Source organism: Panthera uncia (assembly GCF_023721935.1).
Source record: "Panthera uncia isolate 11264 chromosome B3 unlocalized genomic scaffold, Puncia_PCG_1.0 HiC_scaffold_1, whole genome shotgun sequence".
In the NCBI taxonomy this organism is placed as follows: Eukaryota; Metazoa; Chordata; class Mammalia; order Carnivora; family Felidae; genus Panthera; species Panthera uncia.
In genome coordinates, this window is record NW_026057582.1 from 78,031,269 (window position 1) to 78,052,240 (window position 20,972).

At 36.5% G+C, this 20,972-nt stretch overlaps 1 long non-coding RNA gene across 1 annotated transcript; it reads right to left on the reverse strand.

Annotated features, from left to right (window-relative positions):
* Positions 1 to 416: 416 nt before the first annotated feature.
* Positions 417 to 19,461, reverse strand: LOC125909820 (uncharacterized). The gene is made up of 3 exons (XR_007453777.1): positions 18,754 to 19,461; positions 5,180 to 5,306; positions 417 to 1,010 (listed from the first exon to the last, which is right to left on the reverse strand). It is a non-coding gene; the product is annotated as an uncharacterized LOC125909820 (long non-coding RNA).
* Between the last annotated feature and the right edge of the window lie 1,511 nt (positions 19,462 to 20,972).

The window sequence follows — 20,972 nt, forward strand, 5'->3', positions numbered from 1 at the left end:
GAAAATCTGCTGCAGTTATTCTACTTTTAAAATGGATGATAAATGATAATCCATCAGAAAGAAAACAATTCTAAATTTGCTTTCACATACCTCCAAATATCTAAAGAAAAATGGACAAAACTTAAAGGAGAAGACAAATCCTTACAACCAGTTCCATCAATTGTTGGTAAAGAAGGGAAAGGAAAAATATCAGCAAAGATATAGAAGATCTAAAGAATACTTTCAACAAACCTCCTGTAAGTGGCATATATACAGCACTGACCCAACAGTAATAGAATGCACATTCTACATAAATGAATATGGATCATTTTCCAAAGTTGGTCATGTGGGCCATAAAACAAGCCACAACCAATTGCAAGAGACTAAAATCATCTAGAGTACATTCTTTGACCACTACTTAGTTAATTAAGCTGGAAATCAATAACTAAAAGATAACAAATATCTTTGTTTCCTATCCTAAACTAACACTACAACAAATAAGAACAACCAGAAGTTTTCCACTGCAGAAACTGATCCAGAAATTATTTTCAAACATTTAAAACCATGCTGTAAAATAAATTTGCATTGATTTTCAGCTAATTACCAAAAATCTGCAGAGCATTTGTTTTGATTAACTTTGTATAGATGAAATAATACATAAAATTGCTTAATTGTTTTTGCCAATAAATGAGGTTCCCCTCTTAAAGATGTCACTCTACATACCTGGGATCACTAATATGATAAAGATTATACTTGAATCGAAAACTTTGTTATTAAAAAAGGGCCAACCTGTCAACTTCACGTATTTAGTCAATTGCCACAAAAATAAGAAAATCTGAAGCACATCTACTAACCTTGATAGACTGACTGTATGGTCCAATGCCAGCAGGTGCTCAATGAGAAATACTCTGAACATGGAGGATTTCTTTGGGACGAGAGGGAGACCATCACCAATCTTCACGTCACTCTGGTGGGCAAGGCAATCTACTGAGAAACGTATTCCTTCCAGCAACCTAGTTTCTACACACACTCTGAAAAGTAAGCCAAATTGAAAGGAATGAGGTAAAGTTAAAAAAATCAAAACCCCAAACCATGGTAATCAATGTGGAAAGATCGTTTATTGTTGTGGGTTAAGTTATCGGATGGAACCTAAACATTTATTTTTTGTTCCTTTCCTAATTCTAGTGAAGCAACAGTAATACTATAAATCTAAAAATACATCTTTAGCAATGCTGCAAAGTTAGAGGGGTGCTAACAGCATACCAGAAGAGGAAGGAATTTCTGGAAGGTATGAAGCAAGACTATGAAAGAAAAACTGGGGAAAAATTGCAACAAAGTAGAGAATTTGCAAACTCAAAACAAAACAAAAACAAAGAAAGGATATTACATTCAACAATTATAACTTTCACCTCTTTGCTAGTCACATGGGGTGATGTAAAAGTTAGTCTATTTAACCTCCAGTTCACTAAACTGATCTTCAGCCTGTTCTATTATTCAGCCTGAGTGATTTTTTTAATGTTTATTTTAATTTTTGAGAGAGAGAGAGAGAGAGAGAGAGAGAGAGAGAGAGAGGCAGAGAGAGAGGGAGACACAGAATCGGAAGCAGGCTTCAGGCTCGGGGCTGTCAGCACACAGCCCGACATGGGGCTAGAACACATGAACAGCGAGATAATGACCTGAGCCGAAGTCAGATGCTCAACTGACTGAGCCACCCAGGAGCTCCTGGCCTGAGTGACTTTTAAGAAATCACTAATAATTTCATTTTCATAGCAGCTTTTTATTTTTTTCAATTTTTCAAGTTTATTTCTTTTGAGAGAGAGAGAGAAGGGAAAAAGAGAAGCCTAAGCAGACTCCACACTCAGCATGGAGTCCACCGTGGGGCTCACTCTCACGACTGTGACATCATGACCTGAGTCAAAATCAAGAGTTGAATGCTTAACCGACTGAGCCATCCAGGCACCCCCATAGCAGCTTTTCAAAAAAGCTATTATCTACCTCGGGTGCCTGGGTGGCTCAGTTAAGCATCAGACTTCAGTTCATCTCATGGTTCGTAAACTTGAGTCCCTCTCAGGGGAGCACGAGCCCTGCTTTGGGTGAGCCCTGCTTCTCTATCTCTCTCTCTCTCCCTCCATTTCTCTCTCTTCCTCTCTGCCCCTAGTGGGATTCTCTCTCTCTCCCTCTCGCTCTGCCCCTCACTCACTTGCACCCTGTCTCTCAAAAAAAAAAGAATATAAAAAAATTAAAAACATATTATCTACCTCAATGTCACTAAAGATATTAAATAGAATAATTTTGAAGTTTTCTTTATTTATCAAATTAACTTTGTTTCCACAAAAGTTCCATTGTTTTATTTGTTGAGTTCCTTGCCTCTTTGTGCTTGTGTTGGTTTTCTTGAATTTTGGTTCTTGGTTATCTACTCATATTTATATGCAAGGATCTTGATTACTGAATATTGCTACCTGGAGTGTATTTCAAGTGACAATGGTCACCAGAACATTGTTCTGACAGCAAAGATGATTCCCTGGTGTTGGCCACACTTACAGGCTGGCTTGTGTATATACCATACCTTTTTGGTGGACACATTCTCTTGTTTTGGGGACCCCACTAATCAGAAGAGACCCTATCCCATTAAAATCTCCTTTGGGACTCTCTCATATCATATTTAGTTTTCCCAGTTTGTGGCTTTATCCTGTACTTAGTAGAGTCAGCTACTTTGAAAGCAGAGTGCTGGTATAGTTGTTCTAACACCTTGTAATTAATTGGCCAACCAGACATAGCCTATTCCTCTCAGTTCCTTATAGCTGCTAATCATGGGCTTATTCCTTTTGTTTTGGAAGATCTTTTCCATCTCTATGGAGCTTTGTTGGGATATGCCATCAGTCTTATCCTATTTGCTTTGTATCTTCCAGAAATTTGTACTTCTGATAGACCCCTTCCCTGCTTTCGGTAGTTGCTATGGATTTATTATTGTTTTATATTTCTTGTGTCAGTTCAATAGAATTCTGGTAGGGAGGAAAGACAAAAGCTGTCAAAATGTTCAGTCAGTTCTCTTGAACCAGTATATAAATTTCTGTCAACTCGAACTGAATGAGCAATTAAAGAAATGTAATCTGATAACACTTTCTAGTTTACTGAAATGGAAGCCATCCATCTTAATTCCAACTCTCCATTAACTTTTAGTAAATTCACTTAGACTCTGCTTTTCTAACCTTTCTTCAATATTAAGAAGTACACTGTCCCACTCCCCAACTCTTTCTCTCTTTTGTATCTCTAATCTTTCTTCTGTGGGTCCTTCTTTTCTTCTACAACTGATGATAAATCTTCCCTATCCCCCAAATAGTTCCTCAATTCAACCTCTCTCCTATCCTTCACAGCCTTTTCATTAACTCTAAGCCCTATAGCGATGAACACTGCCAAATACTCTCTCTTGAGGAAGTTTTCCTTGGAGTTCCATGATCCTATCTCTTAGTTTGAAGTTAGTGGGATAATGGGGAGTGGAAAGAGCATAATGCCAAAGATAGAGAAGAATCATGAAAATTCATCAGGAATGGGAAAAGGATGGAAAACAATGCTGGAGCCTTCATAAGTCAAAACCTATGTTCTTTCTTTTCTTAGTCTTCATCTGCAGCAATGAACACCACTGAACCCTCTCTCTGAATGTAACTTCCCTAGAATTCCATGGTATTATTTGAACTGGGTCTTCTTCTCACCTTTTTGACAATTCCTTCTTAGTCTGAGGGTAGTCATACAATGCAGGAGGTTTCTACAATATGGAGTATAATCTGTAGGAGAGTCAAAGATTTAAAAAAAATTCCTTGAAATTCATCAGAATGTGGAAGGAAAGTATAGAAAATAGGACAAACAGGAAAACAGGCTGGAAGTAATATAAAGTAAACGGTGCACCTGGCCGGTCAGTGGGTTAACTCTGGGCTTCAGAGCCACTGAAGTCTGTGTAGGAAGTTGTAATCTTAGCATTGTCTACACAGTAGAATGGCTGGCAGATGTCAGGTACTCGAGCCCCTATCTGTAAAGCACCCAGTGAGCATTTCTTACCTCATTTGCCTAATAGTAATAGAGATTCTCATATCCTGGTCACTGTTCACTAGTTCTGGGGTGAAATGGGTAGCCTGCTCATGCCTGAAAGCTGTTCACTGTGCCACCTGAAATAGGCCCAAAGCAAAGCAGATGTTCCTGGTTTCCCTGGGTAATGCCAGAATACTCTGATCATTCCTTTATCTCCTGCCTACTAAGTATTAAAACATTTTCTCATTCGTAAATCACTTTCTGCTTATTAACCTGTGCTGGGCCTTGGGTTGTTTCACAAAATTATATTACCTAATTCTTAGAGAGTTAGAATCTCTAAACCTAAGAAAAATCTTTTTCCTTTCTTTCTTTTAAAAGATGTATCTCCCTGAAATAGTGTTTTGCATAAAAATTAAATGACTACCAGTCTCTAGAAAACTTCCCAGAAAATCAACTTTTCTGTCAAATTACTTTAAGCATTTTCTGTGATACAATCAAAACCATTTTCTTTTTCTTCCTTGATTTACTTTGAAGGTTAAGTATTTCAAAAATAATTGAAAAATATGATTCAATATTAGTCAATCTCCTTGGTCAGTCTTATATAGTCAAAAAAAGAACAAAACATGTGGTGTTCAGTTGTTTAAAAGTATGTCTGAAACCATTTATTTCAAGGATAAGGAAACCAGGCCAAGTTGGACCATTTGAAAATGAACATAGATTGGAAGCAGAGGTGAGGGGAGAGAGTAAGAGGAAGAGTGTACTAGCTCTGCAAAGATGCCTTCTTGACCTCATTGCCAGTACCTCTCTCCAGTATTAATTTTCCTCTGTGTATATTCCAGAATTCCTTTACTTCTCAAGCCGTACCATTAATGCATGTCTCTCTGTGTGTGGATTACTGACAATGGTTGTTAAAGAACAGTAAGAATGGCCACGTAAGATAGGGATAGAGAAGAAGCCTGTGATAACAAATCATGCTAGGAAACATGAAAGACACATACATTTGGAAAGCAACACAACCACTCTACTAATGGGAGAGAGCACGATAAAGGGCAGGCTTGGGAGCCAGACAGAGCAAGGCATGAAACTGGAATGGGCATTTCAACGAGATAACCAGAAAAGTGCCTCAGGTCAGGCATTCGGGCAACTTTCTCTTCACATGACAGCAATAGTTACCTACCTTGCAGGCAGACAGAGGTGAATGTGGTCACATATGCTGAGTTAGCAGCCGGGAAATTCTTCACGCTTTTTCAGATAGGTGGACCAAAATGATATCTTTAAATTCCATTTCCCTAATTTAATAGGAGCTGCAGAAGAAAAGAGATTTTCATAAGTTCAGGAAAATTGTAATTAAAATTCTTCTTCTAAACAATTATTGGTGATATTTTGAGCAGGCTTCATAGAAAATATATTCCATATATTATATATATTTCTCACAATGTACTAGTGTGACTGTAGCACTTGGTGATGAAATAATGCAGAGGTTGGCAAACTTTTTCTGTAAAGGACTAGATAGTAAATATTTCAGACTTTGGAGGACAAGAGGCAAAAATGAAGACATTATATAGAACATAACACATTTTGGAAAATCTAACAAAATGTAGACAACAAATTGCTTTATTAGCAAAATTCAAAATACAACAGTAATAATTGAAACATTAAAAAAATGTCGATTAATGAGAAGAATGGAGTTCTCTTTTCTTTTGGGATAACATTTCACTCAATAAACTTTCAACGTTAGTATTCCTGACATCAAAATGGTTGCAAAAGGTCATCTGTAAAAATCATTCTTAGCTTGTGGGTGGTATCAAAATGGCAGCAAACTGGCTTTGGTCTAAGAGCTTTAATTCATTGAAGCAGTACTCAGCTCTAAAGCTATCATGATTTGGCCTTTTATAAAAATTAAAGTGTGACTTTAAACTACAGGTTTTAGAAAATCAATCAATTATAATTCACCAATTTTTTTCCTTATAAATTTTATATTAATAATATTAAATAAATGATACATTTTTAAATGTTAACATTATGGAAAAATAATCTATTGGTTTTTGTTTTAGCATACTTCCATTGAGTAATCTCAATGCTTTTAATAACTCATCCCTTAGTGAACAATAGCCAGAATAAGGAAAGAAACCATTACCCAAATTTCAATTAAAACAAATTGATCTTATTTTTGACCTCTGAAATTTCTTGTAATGCCCTCTATGCTGGATCTGACATTAGAACACTTTCTATTTGATTTGCCTTAGATAGATTGTAAATACTAGAAAATTAAGATAAATACAATTTTCTTCAAGATTGTTGATTATTTACATATATTGCTATCACTTACTTTCTCCAAAGCTCTAGAAAATAATGAGATAAATCTTCATGGAAACAAACACCAGAAGGATTTAATGTGATAAAGAAGCAAGAAACCAGAACCACATCTGAGGAGACTGAACATTACAAATAAAACAGAAAAGGGCAATAAAATTCTTGGGATGAAGTTAATCCTGGGGTGACCATTGACTTTATAGAACTCAGTTGTTAAGGAACTTGGGAGAAATTCTCTCTCCTTTAAGGTGATTCAGTTAGAACTGAGAATCACAGACAAAGAATGCTGAGAAGATAACTGAGCAGCTAATTATCAGTAAAGTGACAAAAGGAATAGGATTTAATATATATGATATATTCTGAATAAAAGAAAATAGCTACAAAACAAAATAATAACTTACAAACAGTTCCATTTGAGGATCTTAAGTTGTTTTCTAAATTAATATTATGTCATTCTTACACACTAAAAAATTATGTCAAAATAACAATTTATTTCTTGTGCCAGCAAACAGCGATATTCTTTTCTTGCCAGATCCATTTATTTGGGCCGGGGCAGGGCACTAACTTCTCTTATTCAACATTCATCGGTGATAGTCTTTCTTAAAGTACTAAGAAAATGAATTAAACTTATTCTAATGTGTTATAGCTTGATATGCAAGTTAATACTTAAAAGTAAGCCAAAGATAAAAGGTTAAAAGTGAGATCTCTAAGCAAGGGTTAAATATTTAGTCTTAAATTTAAAAAAAAATCCCATTTATTAGAACTTCTGGCTATAAGAATTCTGAAATATTTGACTATTGGAAAGATTTTTGGGTTTCATTCTTTATATTTTTCAAAGAAAGCACTGCTATTTTTCCAAGTTCAAGTATAATTCTGCTCAAGAATAGAGATTGGGCCCAGATGAGCTCTTGCCGTTCCTTTCTGGTTGGTGATCGTTTGCTAAATGTGGCACTCAACAGCATTTACACCTAGGAGACAGAGGATACCATTATAAAGCAGAGAATCTGAAGCTCCCATGTCAGAATCCTTCTCCAACTGCTCCTAGTCTAGAAGTAACAGAGAATTAGAAACTTCCCTCACTCACATCTGTGTTTTCAATAGGTCTGACAGCTGGAGATCTTGAATTGAAACTCATGTTATACAAAATACGTCTACTTTTAGGATTTGGAATTTTCAACCCACAGCTATTCCCTGAGGATGGCAAACAGGTGATAAAAGATACCTGACTCACTTGCTGGCAACACCTGGCTGGTTTGCTTGCCTACTGAGAACATTTGGGATGGAGCTGCTTCCACTCTTGATGGTCTAGGGATACTGAAGTCCTTGCACTACGATGCTGAGAACACTAGGTGTCCTGATTATATGCAGCTATCCCCACAAACAGTAGTAGATAAGAGATGGGCTGAAAGGTCCACTATTATCCATAGCTCCCCAGAAGATGAAGGCTATCTGCTACTGTGGCAATCTCCCTTTTCCTCCCAACAAGTCTGTAGTGGGTCAGGGTGCTAAGGAATGCTACTCTGGGAGCATCAAGATGCACTTCACTGCTTTTTAATTCTTTGGAGATTATCCTTTTCATTATCCCGTTGGGCTATCTGGATTTATGACACGCTAATGCCGAGAATTTTCAACTAGGAATTTCTAGCTGAAAATATAATTTTTGTCATAGAAATTGATTTGCAAGAAAAAGTTTGTTTAGTCATGCACATGTTATGGAAAAATGATTTGAGACAGCTACTTGTGAAAATTTACCTTGCCAGCAACTTTGTCAGAATCTGTTATCCTGCTAACTTTATAAGCAAGAAACAATGTAACCACAACGTTTAAAGTGCTTGGTCTCTTGAATTCAGAAAATTCTCTTTCAACTAGACTATATTGAAAAAAAAAGTATTATGGATACTTTAAAAATATATTCTTTATCACTTTTGTGTGTCCTAAATATCTTGAAAATTTGAATAACTATAGAAAGCTATACCTTACCATATTAGTAAAAGTAAAAGATATTAATAATAGTTTGTGCAAATTTTGGCAAGTGTGTGAGAAAAGTTGGAATTCATGCACATTTTATAGGCATATAAATTGGTTCCACGTTAAAAATTTTTTTTTTAACGTTTATTTATTTTTGAGACAGAGAGAGACACAGCCTGAACAGGGGAGGGCCAAAGAGAGAGGGAAACACAGAATCTGAAACAGGCTCCAGGCTCTGAGCTGTCAGCACAGAGCCCGACGTGGGGCTCCAACTCATGGAGCGTGAGAACATGACCTGAGCCAAAGTCGGACGCTTAACCGACTGAGCCACCCAGGCGCCCCTGGTTCAATGTTTTAAAACAGTAATTTAACCACATGTTCAGAGTCCATTTTTGGAATACGAAAGATACAACTTTTGGAAGATAACAGGGTCTTCATGACTTTGAGATAGGGAAATATTTTTCTTAAATGAGACACAAAAAGCATTAACCTTAAAAGACAAAAAAAAAAAAAAAGAAAAAAAGAATAAATTGTTCACCAAAAGACATCACTGAGAATGAAAAGGGAAGCCACAGTATAGAAGATGATATTGCAACACACATCTCTGACAAAGGGCTTACATTTAAAATAGTAAGAAGGCTCTTAGTGATCAATTAAAAAGTATGACAGATAATCTTGTAAAAGAATGTACAAGAGACTTACACAAACACTTTAGGATTTCCAGATGGCTAAAAAGCAAGCAATCACAGGACTACTAATTAATACAATGAGATACCACCATGAACTCACTAAGACGGCAAGTATTAAAAAGACTGACATTGTAAGTGTTGGTGAGGCTATGGGGCAAATGGAACTCTACTAAACTGCTGGTAGGAATTCAAATTGTTTCACACACTTTGGAAAACCCAGCAATTCTACTCAATGAGAATGCATACACATGTAAACAAAAGTTCCGTAGAAGAGTATTCGTAGCACAATCATTTGTAATAGCCATTTAATGCCCAAAAGTCCATCCTAGAATGGATAAAGTGTAGTATATCCATACAAAGGAATACTCTTCAGAAAAAGATTTAAAAGAAAAGATGAACCCAACCTGTCTTTACAACAACATGGAAGACTCTCATCACCATAATGTTGTGAGAAATGAAATGAAAGAAGCCAGGCACTTCGGATTCTGTGTCTCCTTCTCTCTCTGCCCCTCCCCCACTCATGCTCTGTCTCTCTCTCTCTCTCTCTCTCTCTCTCTCTCTGTCAAAAATAAATAAACGTTAAAAAAAATTAAAAAAAAAAAGAAAGAAAGAAGCCAGGCACAACAGAATACCTGAGAATGAACATTTTCATTTGTGTAGTGTTCAAAAACAAGCACTCCTAATTACCTGTGGTATTAATTGTGAGAACGGTGCTCACCTTCAGGAGAAGGGGAAGGAATGGTGACTGGGAAAGTCACAAAGCTGAGGGGAGGACTTCTGCAGTCCTGATAAAGTTTTATTCCTTGGCCTGCATAGCAATTATGCAGGTGTGAGCACTTTGTGAAGTTTCACTCATCTGTGTATTTGATTCTTGCTCTTTGTGTTAATACATCAACAAAATGATACAAAGCAGTTGTATGGATTTCACTAAAGTGATTCTCCCAATATCATTTCATTCATGCACAGGTGACAGACACATTTCTTCCAGCTTCTCCATTTGCACAGCCACCATCTTCTAATAAATTTTGGTCATGTCACCTGTATTTTTAAACATTTTCTCTCACCGTCCTTTCTGTGTTACTGCATTTGTCTTTTTCTTTGAAGTGGTAGATAATAACCCTGAGAGCATCCAAGAGTAGTTTTGGGTGGAAGTTTTAGTCTGAATGATCATGTCTTCTCAAACTAAGGACAATTTTCTTCTATTTTATAAAATATCTCTCCTCTACCACCGATTTGTGTTCTGTTTATTTTAAAGTGGGGCCCACATTTTTCTTCCATATCTCTCAACTTCTCTTCCATATTTTCCAGTTTGTTATATATTCTGGGCCACATCCTTGACAGGTGGGAAATTATTAGATTATAAACTGTTCTTCTGTTTTGAACTATATGATATGTCTCTGAAAGTCAGGTTAACATATACTTGATTTCAGGAATCCAAGTAGCTTTCTGAATGAATTTATCAATATTTTTGGAAACACCTGGATTTTCATTGAATTTTTGAGTTTTTTCACTCACATATATTATTCAAACACAGTGAAAGAATAAAGGAAAAATAATGAAGACAATGCTCATGGATGAGTTTGAAAAAGATGCTAAATTCCGCCTTGTCAAATGTTATACAATGCGGACATTAAGTAATTAAGCTGGATTCTTAAAAAGTTAAGGTCCAATTCTGAATATGGCATTTAAAAAAACATTCTATTTAAGGAATAAACAATAACATCTATTCTTAGAATCTATTATAGAATAACATCTATTCTATGATGTTATTAAGATATAATATGCTTTAGACATGTCATTTTCCTATGAATGCTTTGAATCATCTTTCTTATAGAGAATTTTGGTTTCACGTCTCGCTTAAAACAGTTTTTTTGGTTTTGTTTCAATGAACATATTTGTGGGACGACAGCCAAGAAAAGGTGCCATTTGGGGAATGAAGGGGAAAACATTTTGTTTCTTTTTTTTCCTTGGGATATTTTTGTTTACAGAGAGAACACAGGTTGCCATCAAACTTCCAGATCTGAACAGCAGAGGTGACTGTCAGCATCACTTTGTTCCTAAAGTCAGTAGCTTTCCAAAACAGTGTCCTTGCCAGCTGACCTCTTTAGTTACTGCCACATTTAGACACGTTAACAAAAGCCTATTGTTTACCCTAAGTGGTATCATTTCATTTTTATGTATGGCTTGCTCAAGGTGAATTTATTTGTAAGGAGGATTACTGCTCTAGAGTTATTCCATTACTAAATTGCTCTAACAACACTGAGAAATTATTTTCAGCCACTAATTAAAACTAAATGCAGCACCAGAACCCATCCAGTAAGTATTTGCTTTGCTTCAGCACCTAGAAAATGCTGTCATTAGGATTCCATTGGAAATAATTTATTTGACAACATCTGACAAATTTCTACACTTAACTTTTCACTTAAAATTTCATAGCTAAGTAGCTTGAGAAAAGTACCTATGTTTTTTAACACAATCCTTCAATGACAGCCTTATAATGTAGGTACATCACTGACCTATGGAGAGGTCATATAGCATAGAAGTTAAAGGCAGAAGCATGAGAGCCAGAGTACTTCTGTTTATCTCACCAACTGACTACTTGTGTGAATTTAGCCTAATTAATTTTTAGATACCTCAGTTTCGTCATCTGTAAAATGGGGATGACAACAGTACCTAACTCATAGAGTTGTTGTGAGGATAGATGAGTTAATACAGTGCCTGGCACATAGTAAGTATTAAATAAAATCTAGCAGAGTGCCTGGATGGCTCAGTCAGTGAAGCATCTGACCTCAGCTTAGGTCATGATCTCATGGTTCATGAGTTTGGGCCCCACGTTGGGCTCTCTGCTGTCAGTGCAGAGTCTGCTTCAGATCCTCCGTCTCCCTCTCTCTCTGCCCCTCCCCTGCTTGCACTCTCTCTCTCTCTCTCTCTCTCTCTCTCACACACACACACACACACACACACACAAATAAATAAACATTTTTAAAAATTTAAAAAAATTTAGCCAATTCCTGTTTTTAGTGAGGAATCATTAGAGAGTGTCTGAAGATGCTAAATCAGTAGAGATATGCATGTATTGTATAAAGTTATAAGTCATCTTCCAAAAGACTTAAAGATAGAAATTGCTAACTTTAGAAGTCAAGGGAATGATAAACCCAATAAAAATAGACGAAAAATAGCATAAAAAATAAGGGCATAAGTTAGTTAAATACAAAACCACTCTTTCCTCTTGTGCCTTCTGGCTTTGCTATTTCTGTTATTCCTGATGCTTTTTAGCAGCTCTCTCTATGATTTCAAACATTGCCTATGCCCTGTCTTCCAAGCACTGAGCATATACACACAATCACATTGAAGCTGAGGAACCTGTAAACCCCAAGAAGAGAATAAAGATCGCCACACACAAGTTCCTGTACTTTTCCATCTCTGCAATTTTTGCACTGGGTTGTGTAAAAATTCCTCAGCTTAACCTTCCAGCTCCTTAAGCTGATGTTTAGATCAGTTCTTCCTGCCATGCATCCCAATACCAAGGTTTCATTTTGTTTACAATTGACTCACTGTTACAACAGCAGCCCTTTTTGTTAAGTCAGCTGTACCTTCTGTAATTTATCTGATGCTAATGGTAATAATTAGTTTTCTTCTGCTTCTCAACTCATCTTCCCAAACAGGTAAATTATTCCTGTGTGTTGAATACGATGCCTGTCTTTTGTGCCTGTGTTGGTTTTCCTCAAATTTTTGGTGATTCTTGGTTATCACTTGATGTTTATGGATAAGCATCTAGATTCCTGATCACTGCTAGCTGCAGTGTATGTCCCCAGTCCTAGTGACAATATATATATTTTTTCCTGATTCTGTGTATAAGCTCTGATTATATGGGCTCTGGCCATGCGCCCAGGCCTTCATGTGGGCTTATCTTTTGGATGCAAGTATGCCTGCTCTCGTGAGGCCACCCAGTAGCCTACATCTCTAGCTGAGGAACAGAGTATAAGCAGAGTGGAAGAAGCAAAATATACCCTATGTTAGAAAAGGACAAGTGTTATTGAGACGTTTAAAACAAGGAAACACAGACAAGATATTAGAGTGAGTATGTGGCATTCCTAGATAGGGCAGCCAAGGCAGGCCTCCCTGAGAAGGTGACATGCCCCCAGGGGCACAAAGTAAGGCAAGAATGTTCCAGGAAGGCTAAATTGCAAGTGCAAAGGCCCTATACAATGTCTGAAACTTCTGTAAAAGGAAGCTGTGTTAATCATTCACATTTTGCCTTTTGGAACTTCTACTGGTTCCCCATTTGCTTTGTGCTCCAATTTAAGATGTTGCAAGTTTTTGAAGCATTAAACACGTTAGTTCTTGCTGAGTGGTTATAATCTAGGTGCTTTGTAAAGGCTTTCTAAAATTGACTTTCCAAAATCATTATAATCTTACTACCAAAAAGTCCTGACTAAAATCTCCAGGGAAGGTCCTATAAGCAATGTTGAGAGTCTCTGAACTGGAAGTCAGGTGATATGCGCTCCAGTCCCATCCCTGCTGGTAACTTGCTGTCAGCCTTTGGTCTCTAAACTTCTTCAGTCCTCAGTTTCATCACCTATGGAATGGGACAGGTGAGTTGATTCAGGTATCTTATGTCCACATTTTGTTCAATGAATAGGGTATTTTGAATAACCTTAGACTGAACTCTTTGGTTTAACTACTTCGCCCCAGTAAACATCGAAACTTGCCATCTTCTATCTGGCCCATTTCATTCCTTGTTATCTGCCTGACTCCTGACAAAACATCTTTTATGGACCCTCTAAGTTATAAGGGCATGGTACTATGACTGTACCTTGTTTATTAAACACTCCTAAACTTAGGAGGCTGCTCTGGTTAGTTCATTTATCTTCGCATAACAGGAACCATCGAAACTTCCACTCACTGGGATAAAGTTAGGGATACGTTGTGGAAAAATGATATTGAGTTTCTTATTTCCTGATTGTGAAAAGGTGGAGGCTGTCATATCTGGGAAAAAACATACCCAGGACAGTTTTCAAGCAACTGCCTTCTATGCAGCTAAGGCAGGGTGAGGTGGCTGCAAGAGTCTTCATGGGATAAAAGTACAAGTCTTTGAACAATCTCCAAAGCTTTTTTTCTTTTTCTGCAAAAAAACCTTCATCTTAATCCTTAAATACAAATTGAATACACACTCTTGCCAGTAGATTGTAAGCTCTCTGAAGGCAGGACCTATTCCTTAGTTGTCTTTACATCTCAATGGCATGACATGGTACCGCACATAATACACACTTAACACATGCTTGTAGGTTGAGTTATGTTCAAAATTTTCTGCCTCCCTTGTCTGCCTTCTGGCCCTCTGTGGCATCATACTCTCTCTTGTTTCTAGATCTCATAAGGCTATTTGTTGTCTTTGACAAGGCAGCATTTTTCTCCTTCTTTCTCCTATCTTCACCTGATAACTCCCAAGACACCTGAATCCCCCCGAGATCTAGGTCAGGTGCATCGCTCTCTCTCTGTCTCTCTGCCTCTCATACCTATTTTGTTATGGGTATTATTTTCACTAGACTCTAAATCCTGTGAGTGCAGACAACAGGTCCGTTTCCTTCTCTGTGGTACGCCCAGCATTTAGCACAGTTCCTGGCACAGGATAGATACTAAGAAAGTGTTTGCTCAATGAAGGTTATGAAAAGAAGGAGTCCTAGGATACAGCTGGTCAAAAGAAGAAAAGGTGATGAAAGAAATAGGTGATAAGAGGAAACAAAGACTTAAAATAATTTATCAAGGAAGATAAATCAAAGTTAAGTCCTGAAAAGTTATTTGAAACTAGTGCTCCAAAATGATTGCTAAAAAATTAAGCTGAAGAATCCTCATAGGTCACAATCCTTAATATTGAGATTTATTCCAAATAGGTGGGAACGTAATGCCGTTAAGTGCAAGCAAAGACACTTCCTTGGGGGTCAGTGAAATATATTAGAAAAGTATAAATTAATGGTCACTGGGGAGGACTTAAGCATGGCAAAGTACAGTATCAGATGACTACAGTGTGTGCTAGCAATTATTCACATCCAGGATGTATTGACTTCTAAGATTATAACACACAAATGCTATCTGGCAATATTTGTTATTCGATAAAATATAGGGAGATAGAGTTGTGAAGGATGGGAGGAGTGTCAGCTTTCAAGACAGTAATAAACATTAAGAAGCAACTCAGTCTTAATTTTAATATTACTTCAGCTAACTTGTGAAATTCTAAATTCTTAAATGTAGACTTCTGAATTCCTCTGGCAAAATTTATCTTCTTTGGGGGTTATTAAATCAATTAACCTTGGGAAGGGAAGGTTAAAAGGACTTCTGTGGGCTACGTTCTCACAGCATGAAAGAGAACAGGCAGAAGCCTGAGTGAACCACGGGTAGGGTTCAAGGAAAGGTTTACACTAGCAGATGATCAGCTCTGTTCTTGCTAAAATTTGGCAAAGAAATACACTGTGGTTTCTTCAGATGACAGCATCATAATTCATTTAGCTCTCTCCTACCTTTTCACAAAAAGGCCAAAACCCCACAGGAAATGTGAGCACTGACATTTTCTACCCAGGATCAAAAACCGACTATTTTGCCAGAAATTGAAAACAATATAGCTAAAACAGTAAATACAACAGTAATGTGTTGAAAGAAATAGGCTGCTGGACTGGCCAGTGACACAATCCATCATTTCTATTTTAACTTCTGATGGATAGAAAGGTAAAAAAGAAAAAAGAAACAAAAAATAACAAAAATATGTTTGGATTGGCAGACTTCCATGAAATATAATGAAAACCAAATAAATGTCAAAAAATCCCTTTGCATTAATTTACAGATTATGCTCCACAGATTTGCACTAAACGCAGTACTTCTAATGGCAAGTTTGATTATATGTTTCTAGCTGATTTCCAGGCAGTTAAAAGCTAGCTTAAGGGCCATCTAGAAGGCCTGATTTCTTTTCTTTCTGCAAAATGCTAAAGCTTCTTTATCATTCTGTATTCAGCCATGAACTCAGCTGCACAAGCCAAATGTAAAGGTTTTATGGGCCAATCTATCATGTGAATTCGTGAACAAGAATACAAGCCTACTCATGCAGATGCTGAGGGTGATTTCCATTTTTATGAATGAAAAAGAACCCTGCATAAACATTCTTTATTTAAAGTTTTAAATGAAGAAAGATGCAAAACAAAATGGGAGCATTTTGTTTTATATGTCAATATCTTGTAAGAGGGGCAAAGTAAGGGATCTGGCTCACATGATTCCCAAGACAGCAGTATCTCCTTTGCATTAAGTACATAAATGAGATTTATGGCCACTGACCTAATCTTAGATGCCAAAATGTACAGCAGGAACAGCTTTCTGAAAAACTTAATTTAAAATTATGGTGTTAACAAAAGCATTTTAGGAAGCAGACAACACGGCTGGCGTGCACGCACACAGGCATCTAGGAGAGCTGGCTCTAGAAAGGAGCTGTGGGTATTTGCATAAAGCTTTTCAATACATCTCAGAGGTAATTTAAATCCACAGGTTTTCCTTTTTCTCCCTACCACCCTGGTGTTAATGAATTTCCAGATAAACTCATATCACCAGACAGTTGATTTTCATCACTAAAGGTCATTTAATACCAGACATTCATAGATTTTGGGGAGGCTTAGAATAAAGAAAAATAAATAAACCTGTTTATTCCTTTTCTGAATTTTAAAAGCAGGTTCCTTACCACTAAGTACTTAACTAGATTAGCACCTTGGAGAAAAGAAAAGGCTTGAGCAACTGCACTTGGAATACTTTATCCACTGAATGAGAGAAAATGGGCTGTGATACTGCTAATCCACTGGTAACCACTTGGAGATTTTCCTGAACACACTGGTTTTTGACCTGAAAAAGACAAAAAAAAAAAAAAAAAAAAAAAAGAAGAAAAAGAAAAAAAGAAAGTAGTAAAGGAAACCTACACTGACAGATATCAAGTCAACACTTTCTTAATATAGTCCCATAAAACAGAATTCCTGGAAAAAATAACATCCTCCAGAATAAAATGTCAAGTTGAAGAAACACATCCCTTCCCTTATCATTGGATTTTAACAAGTGAACTGTGCATAGTTGGAGGAGGTAAACATATAGTAACATGTTTTCCCAATGATTTCAAAAGCTTTTACTTTTCAATACAGATTTGAAGCATGAAAGTGTACACTTCAGGTATACCTACGTATATCATCTCCCGGAAACAGACAAATCATGTCACTATGTAACATGTATATAGGGCTAAAAAGATTATCAAAGAGAATCATCGAAATTTTGAAATTAAAATGTAGAGTTCAAAAGAATGTTGGATTATGTAAATTATCTGAACATTCAGTTCCAAATTCCTGTCTCAGTTTATGTTGTCCCTAAACAGTCTAAAATATGAACTTGGCTGTAGGTAATTTCTTTGGGAGGTGAACCCTAGGAAACAGAGTGAAGGAGGTGTGGGGAATGAGAGAGGGAAAGAAAAACCAATAATGCTATTGAGTTCATTAATGATCTGGGCAACTGAGGATCAATTCTCCTGGGCATTCTCTGAGGAGCTCTGTAGAAAGTGCCTTAAAATTGCTTATCTGAAGGATGTCAGGCTGGTGCCTTTATTCACAATACCTTGTTTCCCATTAGTTGAGGGCTGTTGCAGGTGGCAGTGACTCCCTCACCCTTTCAGGCTTTCCTGGCATAAGGGCTGAGTGAGGTCCACTGGCTTCAGAGAAAGCCTCAGGGAAGAAGAATGGAGGAATGCACAGCTCATGCTTCTGGCAGAACACTGTCAGTGTGCCTAGGGCTGTTCGGTACTGCTGTAGCTAGGGTCAGAGGTGAGATGACAGCATGTGACAAGGGCATCAGACACCTGTACCTCAGATGCTAGGTCACCTACAAAAGCTTTCACTACATGACTTTGAATCAGCTCACAGGATGGAGATTAGTAAGACTCTTCATAAATTCAAAGTTTTTGCTTTCTAAAATTCATTATTATTCCTAAATTTAAAAAAAGCTGCAAACAATCTAATTTATAAAAATAATTTGTGTTCATGTAACCAATCCAATCTCCTTTCCAATTAACATTTCTGTGTGTGTGTGTGTGTGTACTTTCTGAAGAAATTAATGTTTAAACTAGGCAAAAGAATGCACTTGAAATTTAAAGAAAAAGAGGAAAGAGAAGAGGGCAATGATGCTAAAAAAGAGAAAGAAAGAGTATCACCTAAATAGGTGTTTATGACAACTAATTTTCACATTGTGTCAGCAGTACAAAATTATTTAAATGGAAAATAACGTAATTATTTTTTCACCTCAATAAAGAACAATCTGGTTTGGATTAATTTAACATTTTTCAAATGGTTGCTTCAGCATCACGAACAAACACATTGTCTTAATTGTATTTTTTAAAAAAGACCATATATCATAGTGGTTAAAACTGCTCAGGCCTTGAGGTCAGATACTTATGTCTGAATTCTCACTCTACAACTTACCAGCTGTGCAAAATGGTAACAGTGACATATTTAGTAATACATTCAGTAATTGGTACTTTAGAATTAAATCACATGACATCATATAATATGTATGGAGCCCTCAGAAAAGTGTCCAACTCAGAATAACTGCTCGGTAACATTGTTTATTATTATTGTTGTTGTTAATATTCTGCAAAAATTAGGTGGTAAAAAGTCATAAGGGCAAGTTCGTAATTATGTGTGTCCTCATATATTGTTACAGTACAAAGTAATAAAGGAGAAAGAGCATGTAACTGAGTGAAATATAGACTCACTGTTTTGTAGAAGGTGACTCCATGATTTCCAATGGGAGGTGGAGTTTCACCTTGGTCTTCTTCCCCTGTTACAGTGAGGACATGGTCCTCATTACGGTTCACCTCACATGAACGGCTACCCATAAACAGCTTGTCTGAGGATTCCAAATGCTAAGAAAAAAGATTAGTGAGCAGAATAAGAAATGATGACTCAGGAAGCTTTTTTAAAAAGCTGAAATTGGATAGGTAAGTAGAATTTACATTTACTCAAGATAAAACTGAGAGGAAAAGCAAAAAGTTTACCCATTCATAGGAAAACGCAATTATCTGGGAATGGCAAGCAAGTTGATGTTGGTGACACCATACGGTCTGTGAGTGGTGGAGAAGAAAAGAGCTACAACAATCGCACAAATCCTTGGTGTATCACAATCATACAAAGGAACAAAGGCATTATACTACAGCAGTGTAGAGTTGGGTGGGGAAGTGCTTAAGAGAAAAGGAAAAATATATGGCCGCTAAAAGCATAACAGACACAAAGAGAGCATCAATTAAAAAAAAGCTTTAAAAATTTAAAAATTCCAGTAGGAGAAAAGGTTGATCATGCAGTATCAGGCCAGCATTAGAAACTCATGTGTCAACACCATTAATAAATGAGTTCAATTAAATAAATTAGTACATAAATGTTGTGTAAAGTAGGACAAAGTAATATAAATGAACAAACTTAAAGTACTGGGCATACTCATAAGAAATGAAATTTGCGTTCAATCTGGATTAAATTTGTTCTTGCACATGGGTGTTATGGGTCTAAATTACTATAGTGATCTAATGGGCACCAAATATGATAGATAGCCATTCTTAATTCTTCAAAGTCCTCTAATTTTAAAAATGGAATAGAGAAGTGTACTAATTTGAGATTCTGTAATTTCAGCTCTAAAAGAAACATCAGCTTAAAATTTTTTTTTAATGTTTATTTTTGAAGGAGAAAGAGACAGAGAGAGAGAGAGAGAGAGAGAGAGAGAGAGAGAAAATGAGAGAAGGGGTGGAGCAGAGAGGAGACACAGAATCCAAAGCAGGTTCCAGGCTCTGAGCTGTCAGCACAGACCCCAACGTGTGGCTGGAAATAACAAACCATGAGATCGTGACCTCAGCTGAAGTAGGACACTTAACCGACTGAGCCACCCAGGTAACCCCAAACATCAGCTTTTAAAAGATGAAAACTAAGTTTATTTTAAAGAACAGATGACTGGGTTTCTAATAGAGTTTGGTTTAAAGTAGACACACGTAAAATATGTATGAAAGGTAAACTTGTGTATCACAATAGAAAATAAAGTACTTTTTCCTCTAGGTTTTCAAATTGGTTTCCAAGTGGTTTTTTAAACTGGGTTTCATGTCAAAATATACTTTTCTTATTATATGGGTTTTCATAATATGAACTTGAGAAAAAATGTTAAATGCTTTCCTAAAAAACTAACCAGTAAATTTTAGAGGTGTCAAAGATGATTAATTCATGCCCATCAGGTCTGTTTTTCTCAATAATATTAAATAGAGGTTCTGTAATTCATGAGTTGTCTGACTTCCTTCCTTTGGATACAGTCAAATGAAGAATGAGACTCAGCCTAGTATTCCTCCCACTCAGCTTTAACATTTGTCAATTCAAAGCTAATCTTTTCATCTGTACTTTCACCCACCTCTTTATCCTCACTGTGATTATGTTGGAGGAATCCCAGATATACTATTTCATCTGTATATATTTCAGTAAGTTAAGGCAGAAAACTCATTTTTTCTTTTTAAATACAACCACAATACAATTATCACACCTAAAAAAATAATTCTTTAATATCATCAACTGTCTTGTCAATGATGGTTTATTGAATTTTGACAGACTATAGTTTGATGAACTATAACAAAGTGTAAGATATCTTAGCAGATAGTACAATAAATGGCTGAAGCAAAATCCACAACCTGATCTAAATATATGCCTTAGTAATTAATTCACATATGAATTATTAACAGGTAAAATTCTTAAGTATCCAATGTTATTTAATTTAAAATCTCCACTAAGCAATATAGAAGGATTTTGACTTTAAGATTCAGTAGTTGCCAATGAATTATCTCCCATGTGTTCACTTTTCTTTCTGTGAATAGTCAACGCTAACTTATATTAATATCTGCACACAGATAAAAAGAGATGATGCCCATAACACAACAGTGCATGAGGTCCTTTTAGTTATATTGCTGCC